Consider the following 19,218-nt stretch of genomic DNA (forward strand, 5'->3'; position numbering starts at 1 on the left):
GGCTCTCAGGCAAAAATATGGGAACAGGAATAACAGTTCTTTATTAGGGAAGAAAATAAAAAGATAAAATAAACAATGCAGTAAACTAAAACAACACTGACAGAGTCAGAACACAACCTGACACCCTGTTGGCCAGGGTGTTGGTAGCAGTCCAATTGGAATTGTGGCTGCAGTCCTCTTGGAGTGTCAGGTGTGGTTCCGTTGGAGCAGCGATCCTGTAGAAAGGTGTAGCCTTCCTCTGAAGATCCAGTGGAAGAGGCAGCTGTTCTGTTGGAGAATTTTGCTCAGACATGGCTTATAGAGTTTTGTTCAGACATGCCGTAATCATATACAGCTGATTGAAAAGTAAAAGGCACATTCCTGTAAACAGCAAAGTTCTCAGGCTTGTTTTTTAATAACAAGTAAATGCCTTGTCCTTGGATAGTGATGGGAAAGCAGAGTGACAAACATGGAGGCCTTGAGAACCGTTCATAACAGGATGAGAAAAACAAGTCTTTGTCTCAATAACAAACCACAGGTATTGAAAACAAAAGGAGGGGTTGGTGTGTAATCTGTAGCCAATGATGAGCTCGGGTTTTGCAATATGTATGAACTTAATTAACATGGTTATAAAATGTGCATGTTGGATCAATAAATCGGAGTTCGATGCTGATCAAAGGATGGGTCGGCTCCCTTCGCTTCGTCACTGTTCCTCTGGAAAATCCAGTGGAGAAAGAAGTGCTGGTGTTCCAGAATCTCCAGATTATATCTGGGTAGGAATGCTTGGCTCCTCCCTCTGGGCGGAGCATCTCACAATGGGATGCTATAGTTCTTCAACACTTATCAGTCATGTAGTGACGTTCAATAGCCTGTTATCAGCAGATGTCTCCCTGGAAGGAGGAGTGGTTGTGGAAGAGATAAGGAAAACTGCCCACTTAACAGAAGACAACTGCCAGACAGATGGCAAATAGAATACAATTTGCTTGGCAATCCAGGACAGCCTTTTTCTTTGATATTCTGTGTCCTTGGAGTCCTAGGAAATTTAAAAGACTTACTGTCTAGGCCACACATGCCTCCTTTGTCTGAGTTAAAAGATCATCTGTGTACTGCAATAGTCTTCTTTCTTCTGGTGGAGCTTTCTAGGACTCTAGGTCTTTTGCAAGTTGTTCTCTGAACAGAGTGGGAGAATTTTTAAACTTTGAGATAATACGGTCTATGTGAGCTGAGTTTTGCGCCCACTTTTAGGGCTTTCTTATTCGAATGCAAAGATTTTCTGTCTAGTTTCATGGATGGGGAGGCAAAAGAAGGCATCTTTCAGATCTAAAATGGTAAACTAAGTTAGCTAAGGTGTTAAGTGGGTTAGCAAAATATATGGATTCGCTACCACAGGATATCAATTCTCTGTTATCTTGTTGACAGCCCTTAGATCTTGTACTATTCTATATGACTTACTAGGCTTCTGAACAGGTAAAATGGGAGTATTGAAATCAGATTGGCATTCCTTTAACAATATTAATTGCAAAAATTTCTCCATTATCGGGCTGATCCCTTCCCTGTCTTCTTTTTTCAGGGGGTACTGCTTGATCTTAACTGGTGGTTTCCTTTCCTAAATTTTGATTACTATAGAAGGGGCGTTTTTTGCCCTCCTTGGTACATTGGAGGCCCATACTATAGGAGACGCTTGGTTCAATGTTTCCTCACTAATTTCTTCTTCGGGTTCAATAGTTGACAGTATTAAACTTAGCACTTCTATCTACTTTTGATAATTTACTTCTAGAGTAGCCTCCCTATCTTTGAATGTGATGGTTGCTTGTAATTGTTCTAATAAGTTTGTCCCTAAAAGCACCTTTGGTGCATTGGGTATGTATCAATACTTGTGGATGCCATACTCTTTTCCCAGTCTATACTTTAGAGGTTTGTAAAAATATGCTTTTTTAGATTGGCTGGTTGCCCCCTTGCACTAGAACATAATCATTTCCTACAGGCACTAAAGCTTTACAGAATTCACAGAATTCACAGAATGACTAGGTTCGAAGAGACCTTCAAGATCATCAAGTCCAACCCATGCCCTAACACCTCAACTAAACCATGGCACTGAGTGCCACATCCATTCTTTTCTTAAATACATCCAGGGATGGCGACTCCACCACCTCCCAGGCAGACCATTCCAATACTTTATCACCCTTTCTGTAAAAGACTTCTTCCTTATATCCAACCTATATTTGCCTTGATGCAGCGTGAGACTGTGTCCTCTGGTTCTGTCAGTTGCTGTCTGGTGAACGAGACCAACCCCCACCTGACTACAACCACTTTTCAGGAAGTTGTCAAGAGTGATAAGGTCACCTCTGAGTCTCCTTTTCTCCAGGCTAAACAACCCCAGCTCCCTCAGTCATTCCTCATAGGGCTTGTGTTCCAAGCCCCTCACCAGCCTTGTTGCCCTCTTCTGGATGTGCTCAAGTGTCTCAACGTCCTTCCTAAACTGAGGGGCCCAGAACTGGACACAGTACTCAAGGTGCAGCCTCACCAGTGCCGAGTATAGGGGAAGGATAACCTCCCTGGTCCTGCTGGCCACACTATTCCTGATACAGGCCAGGATGCCATTGGCCTTCTTGGCTGCCAGAGCATACTGCTGGCTCATGTTCAGCCAGCTGTCAACCAGTACTCCCAGGTCCCTTTCTTCCTGGGCACTGTCCAGCCACACCATCCCCAGCCTATAATGTTGCAAGGAGTTATTGTGGCTAAAATGCAGGACTTGGCACTTGGATTTATTGAACTTCATCCTGTTAGACTCTGCCCATCCATTTAACCATTCCAAGTCTCTCTGCAGAGCCCTTCTACCCTTCCACAGATCAGCACACGATCCTAGCTTAGTGTCATCTGCAAACTTACTAATTAAAGACTCAATCCCCTCATCCATGTCATCAATAAAAATATTAAACAGAACTGGTCCCAGCACAGACCCCTGAGGGACACCACTGGTAACTGGCCACCAGCTGGATGCAGTACTGTTCACCACCACTCTCTTGGCCTGGCCATCCAGCCAGTTCTTAACCCAGCAAAGAGTGCTCCTGTCCAAGCTGTGGGCTGCCAGCTTTTCCAGGAGTGTGCTGTGGGAGACAGTGTCAAAGGCCTTGCTGAAGTCCAGGTATACAACAACAACAGCCTTTCCTGCATCCACCAGGTGGGTCACTTGGTCAGAAAAGGAGATCAGGTTGGTCAAACACAACCTACTCCTCCTAAACCCATACTGGCTGGGTCTGATACCCTGGCCATCCTGTAAGTTCTATGTGACGACACTCAATATTAACTGTTTCATAACCTTACCTGGTACAGAGGTCAGGCTAACCAGGCTATAATTGCCAGGATCTTCCCCTCCACCCTTTTTTGTGAATGGGCATCACATTGGCCAGTTTCCAGTCATCTGGAACCTCACCAGTGAGCCAGGACTACTGGTAAATGATGGAGAGTGGTTTTGCAAGCTCATCTGCCAGCTCCCTCATCACCCTGGGATAAATCCCATCTGGTCCTGTGGATTTATAAATATCCAAGCAGGTCAGCAGTTCTCTGACTGCCTCCTCTTGGATAATGGGGGGACCATTCTATTCCCTGATATCATCGAGCAACCCAAGAGGACAGTTATCCTGAAGGCAAGTCTTCCCAGTGAAAACTGAGATAAAAAAGCCGTTAAGCACCTCTACCTTCTCCTCATCTACAGTTACTAAGTTCCCTTCTGCATCTAATAAAGAACAAAGGTTAGTCTTACTCTTCTTTTTACCATTAATATATTTATAAAACCATTTTTATTATCCTGTGCTGGTTTGACCAGGAAGTGGGAATTCTGGGATGCTGTGGTCAAACAAATGGGTGCTCAGATTTTGATATTGGCACCTGATGTGGCCAGTGGGGTTTGGACACATCTCTGAGAACACACAGGGATTAAAAACCAGAGCTTCGTCCCTGGAAGTTTCTCTTGGGACTTCCGTCAGGAAAGGCTTCGGATCTCTCCCCCTGTCCCAGCTGCTGGCTGGGCGGGGGGAGGGGAAAAGCCATGCGGCCATGAGGTAGGCCCAGCCCAAGGATGGAAGGGTGGAAGAGACCAAGAGACATCAGGCAGCCCCGCCCAGAGAAGAGAGAGAGAGAGAGAGAGCGAGCCAGTGTCTGAATTCGATAGCAGCGCTGGCCCAGGAGGAGAAGGGGGGGGGAGTGCTGCGAGAAGGTGCCGAGGTCGGGGCAGTGTGGGAGTTCTGGAGCTCTGGGACAGGCAGAGACTGAAATTTTTAACCCTTTTCTTGCATGATTGAGGCCTTGCAAAATGCTGATCCTCCTGGAGCAGAATGAGAAGAGAGATAAGAGATAAGATAAGAGGGAATGGGCCATGAGGGAAGTGCAGAAGACTCTTGAGTGGGGGAGAGATGACGGAGTGGCCTTTTGGCTGGACTTTTCTTGTGTGGCCATAGACTGAGCCATTTTTTTTCCTGTGACACAGAGACTGCATTTAGGGGGAGGCAGTGCCTCAGAACCAGGAGGGTTCAGTGTGAGTACCCCTCGGCCCCAGGGGGTGAAAAATTGGGGGGGACAGATGTCCCAAAGGAGAGACTGTGCCTTTTTGGAGTGAGACAAGGCATCCTTGAAAGACAACCCTAAAAGCAGCTCTGGTCCATGCACAGTGGTGAGAGCACTGGGCATGGAAGCAAGATGTCACGATGGCAAAAGGACTTTCCGGGCAGTGCTGAGTGACATGGAAGTACATGAGGTTTCAATGTGTTTCCAGGGAAAGCCTACGGTGCAAGAAAGACTCCTCTCCTCTTCATGAACTGAAGACTGAGTATTCTAAAGGGTGGTGCTGGACTGAGAGTTGGTGATTTGGGGGAATGTATTGCATTGGGAAATTTTGGTGGGGGGGGAGGAGGAAAGTGCTTTTGTAAGGTTTTTTATTTTTTCCCTTATGTTTTTTTTTTCTCTTTCTTCTTTTCTTGTAGTTTAGTTAATGAAGTTTTCTTTATTTCTAAGCAGGAGCCTTCTTTGATTATTCCTGGTCACATCTCACAGCAGACACCAGGAAGAGGGTATTCTCATGGGGGCACTGGCTCTGTGCCAGGGCTAAACCATGACATATCCTTTATAAATGTCGCTCTTCTAAGTTCAAACTGAGCTTTAGCCTCCCTAATTTTTTTCCTACATACTCTAGCAGCCCTCTTAAATGCTACCTGAGAGATCTGACCCTCCTTCTGAAGATAATACATCCTTTTTTTTATTCCTGATTTCCTCCAAAACCTCCTTGCCCATCCAGGCTGGACATTTGCCTCGTTGACTTGTCTTTTGGCACACAGGGACAGTCTGTTCCTGTGCCCTCAGGATCTCCATTTTGACGCACACCCACTCTTCCTGAACTCCTTTCTTTTTAAGGACTGCTTCCCAAGGAACTCTCTGAATAAGTCTCCTGAATAGGCCAAAGTCTGCCCTCCAGAAGTCCAATGTAAAAGTCTTATTAATGTTCCTCCTGGCTTCACCAAATATATTATAATTTCACGATCACTGTGCCCCAAGCGGCCACCAACCACCACATCTCCCACTAACCCATCTCTATTTGCAAATAATAGATCGAACATAGTCCCTCCTCTGGTTTGCTCACCCACCAGCTGCTACAAAAAGTTGTTCTCCACAAACTCTAAAAATTTCCTGGACTGCCTTTTTTCAGCTGTATTAAGTTCCCAGCAAATATCCGGCATGTTGAAATTGCCAACAAGAACAAGGGCCAGAAACATTCTCTAGCTGCTTATAGAATGAGTTGTCCACTACTGCTTCCTGGTTGGGTGGACGATAACAGACTCCCAGTAGGATGTCAACCTTATTGGCCTTCCCCTAATTCTCACCCATAGGCATTCAACTTCGTCGTCATTAGTTTCAATACCTACAGCATCCAAAGTCTCCCTTATATAAAGGGCCACCCCTCCACCTCTTCTCCCTTTCCTATATCTCCTGAAGAGCTTGTAGCCATCCAGTGCAGCACTCCAGCCATGTGAGTCATCCCACCATGTTTCTGTGATGGCAATTACATCATGGCTCTGCTAATGCGCCATGGCCTCCAGCTCTTCTTGTTTGTTACCCATGCTGTGTGCATTAGTATACATGCACCTCAGCTGGGCTGCTGATTTTACCCCTAACTCAGGCCTACCACCCTTGGGCCTGCTTCCAGACAAGCCAACTGCATCCCGTTCCCCATTCAAACCTAGTTTAAAGCCCTCTCAACAAGTTCTGCCAGTTCACAAGCTAAAAACATTCTATCCTTAACAGAGAGATGTATTCCATCTGGTTCCAGTAGCCCAGGTGCCATAAAAGTTGCCCCATGATCAAAAAATCCAAAATTCTGCTGATGGCACCAACCCTTGAGCCACTGATTGATAATGTAAGCTCTCCTATTCCTTTCACCATTTTTCTCAGCCACAATAGGGACTGAGGAAAAGACAGCCTATACCCCTGTCCTATCAACTACCTGACCCAGTGCTTTAAAGTCCTTTTTAATTGCCCTGACACTCCTCTTTTCAATCTCATCACTACCAGCCTGGAGTATCAGCAGTAGGTAATAATCAGAGGGCTGAATCAGCCCAGAAAGTCTCTCAGTAATATCCCATACCCGGGCCCCAGGGAGGCAGCAGACCTCTCTGTGGAGTGGGTCTGGTCGACATATGGGGCCCTCTGTTCCCCTCAGAAGGGAATCACCCACCACAATTATCCTTCTTTTATTTTTGATGTTAGAGGTGGTAATCTCTGTCACAGATGTCATAATTGGGAGGTTCACTGGGCAGACAATTTTCTTCTACATCATCTGGTTGACTCTCTAGATCCAGAGGTTCATACCTATTCTGAAGTGGCACCTTGCTTGGAAGTGGGGGTTGGGAGGAATTTTTATTACTTCCTCCTCAAGTAGGTACCCATTTCCACTCCCCTTCATCTACCAGTGATACCGCACTCTGGTCATGGGAGGAAGGGGTGACGCTGGTCACCAGTGAGCTCCAACCCCCTTTCCGCTCAGCTCGCGTCAGGAGTAGCAACTCCCCGCCTCAGCCACTGGCAGGCAGAGGGTAGTGGTTTGGCCACAAGCTGAGGTCCTGTACTGACAGAAGCGGCCGATAAGTGTGGACCCATGTCGACAGATCGAGGTAAAGGAAAGAAGGAAGGACGAAGGACCCCTTGCTTGCATCTCCGAACTGTCTTTATTCTTCCCCATGACAGGAGTGCCACAGGTGCCGCAGCATCGCAGCTCAAAGGGGAGGCAGAGGCAAAAGGGTGCAAAACAGAGAAAACCGGTGGCTTTTTTGGGGGGGACTGTCTCCCGGGAGGAGACAGCCTAACAAATCAAGGACTAGATAGGAGGGGTATGGGGGGATATATGTAAACATAAAACCAATAGAGAAGGGGAAGGGAAGAGTGTATACCAATGAGTGAAGGGAAATAACTGACAACGAAGCTTCTAGATAAATAGGTGTAGCAAATTATGACAGACAAGCTGCAGAGGCAGGTTTTGGAGGATGGACAGGGAAGGATCTGGAAATACCAGAACTGATATGGGGAAAGGCAGGAAGACAGGTGGTAAACAACTTTAGGGAGAGACTATTAGGAAAGCTGAACAGGGGTGAATAGGAACAAACCATTACAACATTTTAAACAATTTCTTCAACAAATAAACTTCAAAACCCTACTGACACATACCAGGTGTCTTTCTATTGTTTGACAGTGAGAGGTATGGGAGTCCTCTGACACTTGGTCAGCCTCCCTCTAGGATGGAAGGACTGAAATCCACCAATCTATTTCCCTTTCACTTTTCCTGATACTCCTTAGTCTTTCAACTTCCTCTCTAAGCTCGGCCACCAGTGAAAGGAGATCATTCACCTGTTCAAACCGCAGGCAGGTTTCCTCCGCAACGCTCCCTGAAACCAATGATAAGCTCAAACAGTCCACACAGGAATGGGTCTGGACAGATGCATCCTTTTTGGAGGGTTCCATCTGGTTACATGCATTTGTACTAACTACAGGTTTTGATCGCGTACAATCCATTATTACCAGAAATTATAAAACCTACCAGCCAACAGAAACACCATGAACAACACACATTAAACCTTACTAGCAAGAAGCCCTGCAACCCTGCCTGCTTGCTCTGCCTGCACAAACTGCCTCGCAAACTGCCTCGCCACACCCTCAGAGAAGTGCCACGTCCCTGTTTGCCCACTCCTGTTCACTGCAGTCTGGGTCGCTGTGCTCCCTAGAGGCCTTTTTTAATCAGCCTGCTACTCAGCGACGGGGGAAGCCCCACTCCAGTCCTGTGTGGCCCTCAAGCACATGGCGCTCCCTCCTCTGGCACAGGGACTACCCACTGGGTGCCCCGTGGTATCCCCTGAAAAGTTAATAATAGCAGCGGGGGTGGGTACAAATTTTGTGGTTACCACCATCACTGCCTGATTCACCTCTGCCTAGTTGTGAAAAATGCGTATTTTATGATTGGATTTTTGCAAATATTAAAATGAATATTATATGTGTTGCGTTAGAAAGTAATGCTGTATTAATTCTCTTAAATAGTGTGTTAAATATAGTTAGGTTATAACAAAATGTTAAAATAGAAACTATGCTATGTAGGATACTTTTTTTAAAGAAAGGACTCGCAGCAAGATAGCAGCCACAGGACACCTAAATCTTTCAGAGAAAAAGAATTTATTGCTCTCTTATCAGAAGAAACTGACTTCTTCCTGCCTCGAAGGCACTGTTAGGATTCAGAGGAAGAAGTTGACGATGACCAGACAGAATCCTGTATTTGAATGGAATTTATGCATGATATATGAGGTGTACAAATATGCAACAAGCTATTGTTTTTAAGGGTTAATCCTTTGTTAACGAGTGTCCTTTTTCGGCTTGTGCTGCCCAGAAAAAGGTACCCGGACGTCCGTAACTCTTTGTTTCTATTGTCTCATATTGTCCTAATTCAAATTGTCCAAATTATTATTACTCTAATTGTATTACTATTTCTATAACCATTTTATTGCTATTAAACTTTTAAAATTTTAAAAAAAGTGATTGGCGTTTTTCACATAGTCATCGGGGCCGGTATTCAAATGCAGACCGCAGGTATTCAGATGCAAAAAGCTTGTGGGGCTTTGAGGAGGAATGCAGGTGTCAGGAGATAGAGTTAGTTGAACTCAGAAATTTGATAGATTGACAAATAAGGAAAAGAGAAAAGACCAAACTGTTGCTGATGGCAGAAGGAAGAAGGGGAGATGAATCGATTGATCGTGAGATCAGCTTTTCACATTATTGATCCTCTGGACCATAAGGGCAGTAAGGATCACCAAGCCCGGCTCTCCAGAGAAGGTAGCCCTGGTAGAAGGTCTGCTTGCCCTATGATTACTGATGATGAGTAGAAGAGAGTGCAGCGGGACCAAGAGGCAGGTAAGTGCTGGACGACTAGACACCGTTTGAGATGTGTCAGAACAAAGGGATGTTTATACTAAAGACTCTGATAAGATTCAATTCTTTATTCAGAGATTTACTACTCTGGGTAATTAAGAACTTCTCTGAACTCTGGGACTCTGTTGGCATTTGGTTTTTTGATCTTTCTGCTGAGAGAGGGTTGCAGCTGTTTTCCTTCGAATGCACTGTGTAATTAATAAGATATTGTTGAACTGCACAGCTATCAATTTTATCTCTGAAATTTCTCCTGTGCAGCAGCAGGTGCCATCTTTGACCCCCACTGCTGAGCTCACGCCACCTTTGGCCACTTGTAATATTACATCAGAGGAGAGAGGGGGAGCCCTGCCCTAAGGAGGGAGGAAGGCTAGCTCCATCATACTCGTAGCCAGTGATATGGAGCCCACAGATAACTCCCTTGGCCTTATGCGCGGATATAACAGGGTCGGGAATAACAATCCTGCAAAAGACAATAGTGCTACATAATTTTTAATTGAAAAATTAAAGGAGCCTTCCTTGAAATGAAAAATGTAAACCCCCTCCCTCCGAATTATTATAATTTTTAAATTAAGGGGCCCCCAGACAAAGATATGGGAATAGGAGTATCAGTTCTTTACTAGGAAAATGAAAAATAAAAATGCAATAGTACAAACAAAAAAATAAAAACCACTGACAGAGTCAGAATACTACCTGACACCCTGTGGGTCAGGGTTGTGGTGGCAGCTCTCTGGTCACAGAGAGAAACAGACAGCTTTCCCAGGCATCCTTCTGGGAAAGGATGTGAGAAGTTTAGAGAAAAGAATTATAAACAATTCTTATCTAACTTGCTGCACCTGGTGTTTGTGATAGTGTTAACATGTGCTATGTGATGTTTACAGTAAGGTTGTTTACCAAAGGGTGGCTTCTTAACTTGCCAATGGTGACGATGTTTTGATTTAAGGACCAATCAGGTCCACCTGTAGTGAACTAGAATATAAAATGAATGGGTTTCCTAATAAAGTGGAATTAACCTTTTGATCCGGCTACATCTCATCTCTGACTGAACGGTGGCACAGGGTTGCAATAATCCGTGGGTCTCTGAGAATAAACTATTTAGTGCAATACAACACAGGGTGTTGGTAGCAGTCCTATTAAATGGTGGCTGCAGTCCTCCTGCAGTGACAGCTGTGGTTCTGTTGAAGCAGTGATCCTGTAGAAGGGTGTAGTTTTCCTCTGAAGATCCAGTGGTGGTGTAGATGGGCCTGGCCTTCCTCTGGGAATCCAGTAGAAAACGCTGCTGTAGTGTTCCAAATCTCTGATTATATCCAGGTAGGAATGCTTGGCTCCTCCCTCTGGGCGGAGCATCCCACAATAGGATGATGTAATTTTATCAGTGAGACTCAATGGCCCATTAACAGAAGATATCTCCCTGGAGGGAGGATTGGTTGTTGAAGAGATAAACTGCCCAATTAACAGAAGATAACTGCCCTACCTCTAACAGATGATAATAGAATATACACCCGCACCCACATCTTGCAACCCAGGACACCCGACTTCAAAACATGGCAGCTGTGCCAAGATCTCTTATATCACTACTGATCATGCTCCCTTGGAACAAAATGGTGGTGCCTTACAGGGAGTTGCCGTACAACATAATGGTGGCCCCTGGTGCCGAGCATGCGCAGTGCCTCAGACACCATTTTGTAACCTTTAAGACTACTGACATCCTGCTACAGCACCACCTCTGGCCGCTTCTCTTATTGCAAGGAAAAGGGAAGAGAAAAAATAATTACAGTTCTACACAGAAACACAGGCAGAAGAAACAAATATACAAGCTGCAGCTCAACTATATCCAAAGAAAGAACCAAATTTATTTCCTCCAGAGACTTTTTGAATTTTCAATCAAGTGCTCATTCAGAAGTGTAGGAATGTGTTGCGGTTTTCCAGCCTTTTGTCTGGTGCAGGGTAAACTCGGGGCTCAATATGAATCATCAGCAAGTTCCGTTTATTGAAGAGAGCATCAGACACTTATATAGCAAGTAATAAGCTCATGAATATTCTGCAAGCCAAGCGATCTATTGGTTAAACTGTACCATCAACTCTTCCTCATTCTTTTGGGCCTACATTCTCTTTTCCCACGTCTCTCTGTCTACTTGTTATCATACCCAGCTAGGCCCAAGGACACGCTATCTTGCAGGTGCAATAGCTCAAATTAGCCTGAGTCCAGTACTTTTCCAGTCTCTAGTCAGCTAAAATCCCAACAGGAATGTGCCCCCTGTTGATGGAGTGGCCAAATTATCCTTTGTCTCCTTAAAAAGGCAAAAAGCCCAAAGTTTCTCTCCTCGATTTGGTAAAAAGACACCTCATCAGATCTTTGGGACTTCACCTCAAACCTGGAGCTACCCAATTGGACAGAGGCCAAAAGGTCCCACCTAGGTAATTCACTAGAAAAAGAAGAGAACAAAGGAAATAATCGCTTTTGTGGGGTGTTTTAGCAGGAGCAAGAAATCTCTTGCCCCTGGCTCAGTTTTTCTCTGTAGAGGTTTGTTATTTTGCCTTTTATTAAAACCTTTTCTGTTTCCAACACTACCTCAGAAGCCATCCTGCTAATCTTATGCCATTCAAGGTAGCTGAACTATCTCAGGTGTGGTAGCTTCTCTGAGAGCTCATAAAACCTGGCTCAAGGAGAAACCCATCAAAGAAGCAATCCTGCAAACCCAACCAGCAGGAAGCCCAGAGGGCCCTGATACAGAAATAAGAGATGTCTGAGCCATGCATTTAATCCATAGACCACCTCACACAAGCCATTGCCACAATGTGAACAGAAGCCATCAAAACATGCTTCAAATGTCGGAAGTCTGGACATATAAACAAATATTGCTCACAGCCCAGAAAAAAAATAAAGTAACCTAATAGATGTCCTAGATGTAAAAAGGGAAGACACTATGCAAATCAGTGCCATTCTAAATATGACATAGATGGAAATCTACTGGGAAAAGTGTTTCCCAGTGAGTAAAACCACTGTGTGAAGATAGAAGTAATAGTAGTAGCTCAACCATCCAAAATTTCTCCAAAGACAGAAAATTTGAGGAAATCCTATCAGATCCTATTCATAAAATCATCAGCTTTTTCCCTTTTCCGTAATGATTAATAGTTTTAGGGGTTACTAATAGTGAACTTGTAATTTCTGTTATTTCTGTTTTCTATAGGTAACATCGATGAATAGTGACTGTTATTAATATTAAATGAGTGTTTAAAAAATGTTGTCCTAACTTCTTCAAATACTTGCTGCTCATATATTGATTGTATAATGTGAATTCACTGATTTTTGTGATAAGCATTAGTTATAAGGTATTGTTATAGTATTTACAGCTGGCTTTCATATGCTTCACCAACTTTTTGTGTGATCACCTACAAGACACGGATCTCTTTAGGATTCTTTTTTGTTTGTTTGTTTTCTAGCTGCTTACACTTCTCCTTTATCCAGACTGCCTCTCTAGCCTATTGTTTCAACAGAGTTCTAAGAAAATATATTTGAGTTTCATTGAAAGCCTCCTCCAGATTGCTGGTCTTGTGGCTTTCTTCAGTTATTATTACAGAAGCACTCCAGCAGAGTCCACCTGCAACATTAACTTCTTTTTCTGGTTTTTGTACTGGGTAATCAGTCTCTCATTCAGCTGTATTTCCTCCTCCTTCACACTTTCAGTGTCCAGATACAGATTCGCAGTCCTATCTGTGATCACTTTCAGATCTTTGAAGAAGAGGTTTGCTGTGTTTGAAGCATCTCTATCCTGAAGGAAACTTCAGAGGGATGCAATTACTAGATGGTTTGATTAGTCTTTAACCCTAAGGTTTTTACTCATAACTGCTATTCTTCGGAGCTCTGTTTTAAAATGTATGAAGTGACATCCACCAATTAGAGTTTGGGCTGTGGCCAGGCCCTAGCACTACCTGGATGGGAAATTTGCCAACAAACCCAGATGCTTTCTGCATCAAAACTAGATTCAAGTTGTTTTGGCTTGGCAATTTGACTTTACTAATATGACAGCTGAACCTACTTTTAAAGTGAGCTTGGAGAATCGTTATCTGGACATGATTTTCCAATTCTCTACTGATCTGAGGTTTATAAGCTGTTGCAGACTCTGGGATGACAGTTCAGTGTTATAGTGCTTAGGAATTCTATAATTTCACATGTGTTATTGATTGTGTGTATTATCTGATTAATTCTTAATTGCTGTCAGTTTCTTCTTCACTACATGTATTGTTTTGCTTTAATGTTTCCTCATGCTAATAATCAAAGAATGTTAGCAATGAAAACTTATATTGGTATCTTACCTATCTCTATACACTTTTGCAAAACAAAACGAATCAATATTTTGTTTCTCATACCAGGGCCCATTTTTCACTTCTAGGTCTCATTAGCACTCATTTTCCCCCTCATAAGCTTTTCCCTTTGCATTAACAGGTGGAAGAACTACCTTGGCTATTGAGGCAACCTGTAGAAGGCATCACAGTTTCTACTGATGCCAGTCAAAAAACTTTTAAAGCAGGCCTTGCTTGGCAACACAAATGGCTCAGTGAAATCTTTGAGAGTCTAGGAGACTCTTTACAGGTTCTTGAGTTAATGTGCTGTTATCAGGGTGTTTGAAAAACAGCCCAATGATCCCGTTAATATTGTTTCTGATTCTCTCTACGTGGCAGGTGTTGTCAAGTGCATTGAGCGAGCATTACTGAAGGAAATTCAAAACCGGCAGTTGTGGCAACTCTTGTTGCAACTAGAGCAGTTACTTAATTCTCGCAAACAGGATTATTTTATTACCCATATGCGGAGTCACTCTGGATTGACGGGAGGCCTGGCCTTAGGAAACTAGAAGGCTGACCAATTGGGCCTCTGCTTCTCCTAACATCGATACATTTGGCCAGGCCGGAAGGGCTCGTGAGTTTTTTCACCAAAGTGCAAAAGTTTTACACAAACAATTTGGAATATCGCAGCAGGATGCTCAAGGAATTGTCACAACCTGTCCGCAATGCCAGGGTATGATTGGTGGATTGGGTCCTGGGGTCAACCCTTGCAGCCTGGGGCCATTGCAGTTACGGCAAATTGATGTGAGCATCTACGCCTCTTTTGGTTGCTTTAGACACATTCATGTAACCATAGATTCCTTTTCTGCCATGGTTTGGGCCACTCCTATGACAAAGCGTAGTGTCTTGCGAAGTGTCTCATTTTGTCATTCGACACTTGTAAGGCTGCTTTGCCATAATGGACTTGTCTCAGGAAATCAACACAGATAATGGGCCAGGATATATAGCCTGATGGAGTAAAGATTTCTTGGCTTGTTGGGGAGTGAAGCATAGCACAGGTGTTCCAGGGAACTCCATAGGACAAGCTATTATTGAAAGGACACATCAGGTACTGAAAGGACTGCTTGATTTAAAAAAAAATGGCAGAGGATGGGCTGAGCCCGAAGGACTGAGTGCTGAAAGCAGTTTATGTTATGAATCATCTATGGTTAGTAGGCAATCGCAGTGAACCACCAGCAACCAGCGCTACCTGAAAACATCAATTGCCCTCAGATCTGTGAATGCTTTTGCTGTACTTGGGTGAGATTAGAATGTGTGGGGTGTGGATTAGATAGATGGTGTCAGTGTAGAAGAAGGAGCTTCCCAAGGTGTACAGAGTGCAGACATTTGCACTCCCAAGAATTCAACACCTGGGTGGTGTTATCCCAAGTGACAGGAATAACGGTTAATTCCCCTGAAACCTGTCAAGAAATGCTGAATTTATTTGAGTCTCGGAAGCAATTGGGGCAGGCTATTCGGTGGTTTCATAACAAACACCAAAAGCTTGACCAAAAAGAGAGCTAAAATAAGATCAAGGCTATGGAATGGGGGAAAGGAATATTTATCCCTGGGACCTGGGGAGTTGGACCTGATCAGCAGGAACAAATGAAGAAGAGGTGGGAAGAGAAAAAACAGAGAAGACAATAGAAGAAGGGTGCAAAGAGCAAGAGGCACAGTCAGTTTGGATTTTATTCCAGATCTCATAGGGGAAGGGGTTTTTACCAATGATAAGGATGAAGAATAGTCTTAAATTAGATGTGCAGGTTTTTGGGAGTCTCCCTCTGTTACTTGTGATATGTGGCAACATCTGTAGTACAGAAGAAATTTCCCCCCAGGATGGCATCGACAGAATATGTGGCTTACTTGGGCCAATGCTACTGGGGTGGGTCTTTTTGTTTATCCTTAGCCATGCCATGTTTAATTGGTATGCCAATAAGTAATTTTACTGGTTTTACAAAATGGGTAGGAGCCAGAGGAAAGTCATATGTGGGAGCAAATAGATCAAGCGTGGAGAATTGCTGGTGTAACATAACCAGAGGTGGTACAAAATTGGACCTATGCAAAAGGTTGGGAAATAAGCCAAACAGCGAGGGCTTCCAAGCAGATATAATAACACAATCACTGAATGAAAGTGGACTAGAGCCTCAAGAACTAGACTTGTTAGGATCAGTACCTGGGAATTATTGCTTGTGTTTCAACTACTTTTTAAACCCAAAATCAATTGATATGAGCAATGTCCTAGTCCCACATCCCAAAAATAATAGTGTCATCCTTAATCCCAATTCTCCATGGTATAAGAACATGACTAAACATTGCCAAAATTTGACTTATCCTGGAAGTGCTGGTGCAAATGCGACTGTAAGAAAGCTTCCGCCAGGTGTCTTTTGAATCTGTGGGGATAGGGCATGGCCCACAATTCCAAGTAACCTGTTTGGTGGGCCTTGTTACTTAGGAAAACCAACCATGTTTGCCCCTAGCATGTGTGAAATGCTGAATCAGACTATTTGGAGAGTGGGGCATAGCAAGAGAACTAAAAGAGCAATCTCAAGCTTGGGACCTGATTGTGACAATCGCATAGAGTTCTGGGGCACTCCAGCATGAATAATAGTATCATTCCTTACTCCAGGCGTTGCTGCTGCTCAAGCTTTGGCTATGCTTAACAAGCTGGGATGCTGGACAGCCAAACAATTAAACATAACTTCAGCTATTTTAAATCAGATGTTCACTGGTGTAGATATGTGGTGGTGTTTGAAGGTCCCCAGGATGAGGGAAGAGATGAGAATCTTGACTCCAGATTTCAGAAGGCTGATTTATTATTTTATGATATATATTATATTATATTATATTATATTATATTATATTATATTATTATATGAAAAGAAACTGATATACTAAAGCTATACTAAAGAAAGAGAAAGGATACATCAGAAAGCTAGAAAGGAATGATAATAAAATCTCGTGACAGACTCAGAGAGTCCGACACAGCTGGCTGTAATTGGCCATTAAGTAAAAAAAATTTACATACTGGGAAAACATTTCTCCAAATCACATTCCAGAGTAGCAAAACATGGAGAAGCTGAAGCTTCCCAGATTCCCAGGAGAAGAAATCCTGGCAAAAGTATTTTTCAGAAAATTTGTCAGTGACATAGATAGTATTAGACATGGCACACTGCAAAATAGAGCTGCTACAGATTTTTTGTTGTTAGTACATGAGCATGGGTGTGAGGATTTTGAAGTAATGTGTTGTATTAACTTCTCTGACCATTCTGCATCCATTCACAGGAAACTCAACTACAAGATAACATGAAGAAACTGACTGTGAATGACTGGGGTTTGGAAGAATGGTTTGAGGGATGGGGAGTAACTGAATGGTTGAAAGATATAGTAAAGGGAGTTTTATTATTACTATTAGCCATTATCATATTGCTTTTTGTTATTCTATGCATAATAAAATTGGTGACCCGCTTGGTAGAAAATACAGTGAAAAGGGTCTGGCTGGTGCAAGAAGAAGGAGGAATTGTAGCAATGTATTTGCATGGTTTAGGCCACAGTGTGCACCAGCCTGGCTGTTTCTAGTTATTCTTATCAGCACCCTCTGGAATTTGTCAAGGTTACTAAGACATAAATTGTGCTAAATTAAGAAAGAAGAGGTTGAGAAACAGAATACCAAGACCACAAGAGCTAGACAACAGAGGGCAGTGAACCATCTGGACTGTAACCAATCATACTCTGAGAAGTGCATGCAGAATGCGGGGACAAGACAAAGGCACCAATAAGAAATGCGTGACTAGCGTGTGCAGTAGTTTTAAAATGTATAAATAAGTGCATAGGTAAACAATAAACGGCTTCTACTTAATCATATTGGTTAGTTGTACAGGAGTCCTAATTTCCTGTACCCTCGAAACGCGTAGGGCATTTCCCCGAAGTTGGATGCAACTCCAGAGTTACTTCACCAGAAATTGAGGGAAAAGACTTTATGTGTACTCCATCATCAATTTGGTAGTAAGTCACATTGAATTCTAATATATACTATTTCTTCGCTAGCTGTAAAATTGGTACCTTTTATCATGCACTGCACTTTTTAATCTACTAGTAGGTTTTTTTGTGTTATGCTGTGTAGTAAGTAATCTGCTTAAAGTCTTAAGTTTGGTAATTTTGTGTCTATTCAATAAATAATTAATTTTGTAATAGACTTAATCTGCCATTATTAAGGACTTGGGAGTGAGAACCATTTGGGGTGCAGGCCACCTAAACAGAGCTACTGACAGAAATCTGAGTCAAAGGCAGGATTTGTCTAAACTCTCACTCCATTTGTAACAATGCAGCAGTAACCTAACCTGAGTTGTCTTTGGCAAGCAATAACTCAACACTTCATCTCAGCTGTCCCGAACACTCACCATAGAGATGGAACCCAAGTAATGGACTAAATAAACTCAGTCAACATTTGTTGGAGGTGACCTATAAGTCATTCCTATAGGGAATGACATCTGTATATATTCAAAGACAGAAAGGGAATGGTTGGGTAATAAGGATGCATTGGATAGTGTAGGACATGACCATGATGTAAATGGTATGGAAGTGGTAGAGATTATACTGGGTGTGACTGGGATGGAGTTATTTTTCTTTATAGCAGCCCACATGGCACTCTATTTTGGATTTGCAACTAAAATAGTGTTGATACCACACCAGATTGTGGCTATTGCTGAACAGTGCTTGCCCCATCCATGCGATGATTCATGAACTGAAGAGCAAGGGAGTGGTCAGCAAGACTCGCTCACCTTTTAATAGTCCTATATGGCCTATGTGTAAATCCAGTGGAGAGTGGAGACTGACAGTAGACTATCGTGGCCTGAACAAAGTCACACCGGCACTGAGTGCTGCTGTACTGGACATACTGGAACTTCAGTATGAACTGGAGTCCAAAGTAGCAAAGTGGTGCCACAACTGACATTGCTAATGTGTTTTTCTCCATTCCTTTAGCAGCAGAGTGCAGGCCACAGTTTGCGTTTGCCTGGAGGGGAGTCCTGTAAACCTGGATTCAACTGCCCCAGGTGTGGAAACACAGCCTCACTATTTGCCATGGACTGATCCAGACTGCATTGGAAAGGTTGAGGATCCAGAACACTTGCAATAGGTTGCTCTGTGGATATGACAGTGTGGTTAGAGAGAGAGAAAGCTAGATAAACTTTCCCATGAATCAGTCAAGGAAGCTTTAGGGATCTGGAAAGAATGATAATCAAATGGTAACAATCGACAGGTGGTGTTTATAACAAGTTGTTTTTCTCATAAAGTTGTTTACCAATGGGTGTCTTCTTATTTAGCCAATCATGTGAAATACGTTTATTAAATGACCAATCAGGTCCACCTGTAGTGAACCAAGGTATAAAAAAAGAGGATTCAATAAACAGGCTGCTTTTTAGCCTTTCGATTTGAGTCCGTGTCATTTCTGACTCAACGGTGACA

The sequence above is a fragment of the Melozone crissalis genome, unplaced genomic scaffold (genome assembly GCF_028551555.1).
Source record: "Melozone crissalis strain CALT ecotype California unplaced genomic scaffold, PUWL_Pcris_2 ptg000035l_1, whole genome shotgun sequence".
Lineage (NCBI taxonomy): Eukaryota > Metazoa > Chordata > Aves > Passeriformes > Passerellidae > Melozone > Melozone crissalis.